We start from the raw sequence: 1978 nt of genomic DNA, 5'->3' as shown, positions 1-1978 counted from the left end.
GTTTTTTTTTTTTTTTTTTTTTTGTTAGTTTTTCTGAGAATTCATTGTTGGTGTATAAAAATGTCATAGATTTTTGGATGTTAATTTTATATTTTGCTACATTTCTAAAATCATTTATTAAATCTAGTAGTTTTTTTTATGGAGTCGGTAGTGTTTTCTATGTACAATATCATGTCATCTGTGAATAATGACAAATTTCCTTCCTTTTTTCTAATTTGGATGCCTTCCAGTTTTCTTCTTGTATGATTGCTCTGGTTAGGACTTCAAGAACTGTGTTCAATAAGAGTGGTGAAAGTAGACATCCCTGTCTTATTCCTGTTCTTTGGGGAAACGGATTTAGTTTTTCGTTTTCTATGTATGATTTTTGCAGTATGATTTTTGCAGTATGATTTTGCAGTATGCAGTATGGCCTTTATTATGTTGATGTAAGCCCTCTGTTCCCACTTTGCTGAGAGTTTTCATCAAAAAAGGTTGTTGAATTTTGCCGAATGCTTTTTCTGCATCATTTGATATGATCATGTGATTTTTGTCTTCCAATTTGTTTATGTGGTGTATCACATTTATTAATTTGCGAATCTTGTACCAGCCTTGCATCCCTGGTATAAATCCCACTTGGTCATGGAGTATGTTCTTTTTAATGTATTGCTGGATTCAACTTGCTAATATTTTGTTGAGGTTTTTAGCATCTATGTTGATCAGGGATATTGGCCTGTAATTCTCTTTTTTTGTGGGGTCTTTATCTGGTTTTGGGATTAGAATAATGGTGTCTTTATCTGGTTTTGGGATTAGAATAACCCTGGTATAAATCCCACTTGGTCATGGAGTATGTTCTTTTTAATGTATTGCTGGATTCAACTTGCTAATATTTTGTTGAGGTTTTTAGCATCTATGTTGATCAGGGATATTGGCCTGTAATTCTCTTTTTTTGTGGTGTCTTTATCTGGTTTTGGGATTAGAATAATGGTGTCTTTATCTGGTTTTGGGATTAGAATAATGCTGGCCAGGTTGTCCAGCTTGCTGGAATATAGTTGTTCATAGTATTTTTTTTTTTAATGATCTTTTGTGTTTCCTGGGGCAGTTGTTACTTTGCCAATGCTTTTGTTTCTGATTTTGTTTATTTGGATCCTATCTCTTTGCTTCATGGTGAGCCTGGCTAGAGGTTCATCAATCTTGTTGATATTTTCAAAGAACCAGCTTTTGCTTTTATTGATCTTTTATATTATTTTTTTAGTCTCTATATAATTTATTTCTGCTCTGACCTTTATTATTTCCTTCTCCTTTGGGCTTTTTTTTTTTGTTTTGTTTCTAATTCTATACATTGTAGGGTTAGGTAGTTTATTAGAAGTTTTTCTTGCTTTTTTTGTTGTTGTTGTTTTGTTTTGAGGTAGGTCTGTAGTGCTGTGAATTTCCCTCTCAGGGCTGCTTTTAGTGAACCATAGATTTTATGTTGTTGTTTCCAGGATGTTTTTTATTTCTTTTTTGATCTGTTTGGTAACCCATTCATTTGTTTAATAGCATGTTATTCGGTTTCCATGTGCTTGAATGTCTTAGAATGTTTTTATTGTAGTTGATTTCTAATTTCATACCATTGTGATCTTAGAGGATGCTTGATATGATTTCAGTCTTCTTGAACTTCTAGATACCTAATTTGTGTCCTCACATATGGTCTATCTCTTAAAATGTCCCATGTGCACTTGAGAGGAATGCATATTCTATAGCTTTGTGGTAAATTGTTCTGGAAATACAAATTAATTCCATCTGATCTGGTGTGTCATTCAGGATTACTGTTTCCTTGTTGGTTTTTTGTCTAGAAGATCTATTTAGTGATGTCAGGGGCTTGGGGCATTAATGTCCCCTACTATGATTGTATTGCTTTTGATCTCTCCCTTAAAATCCTCCAGAAGGTTGTTTGTTTGTTTTTTAAAAATATATTTGGATGCTTCTGTATTGGGTGCATTAAATACTAGGCTTATATCCT

General features: G+C 33.0%; 1 protein-coding gene across 1 annotated transcript in view; it reads left to right on the top strand.

Moving 5' to 3' along the window:
• The window catches only part of GBE1 (glucan (1,4-alpha-), branching enzyme 1), a gene marked incomplete at its 5' end in the record, with an annotated part of 290260 nt that overhangs the window by 51738 nt on the left and 236544 nt on the right, over positions 1-1978 (top strand). The gene's annotated exons all lie outside the window — the stretch shown is intronic.

Source organism: Myotis davidii, unplaced genomic scaffold (genome assembly GCF_000327345.1).
Source record: "Myotis davidii unplaced genomic scaffold, ASM32734v1 scaffold1071, whole genome shotgun sequence".
Classification (NCBI taxonomy): Eukaryota; Metazoa; Chordata; class Mammalia; order Chiroptera; family Vespertilionidae; genus Myotis; species Myotis davidii.
The sequence above is the reverse complement of the archived record's forward strand: the minus strand, read 5'-3'. Positions and strand labels throughout refer to the sequence as shown.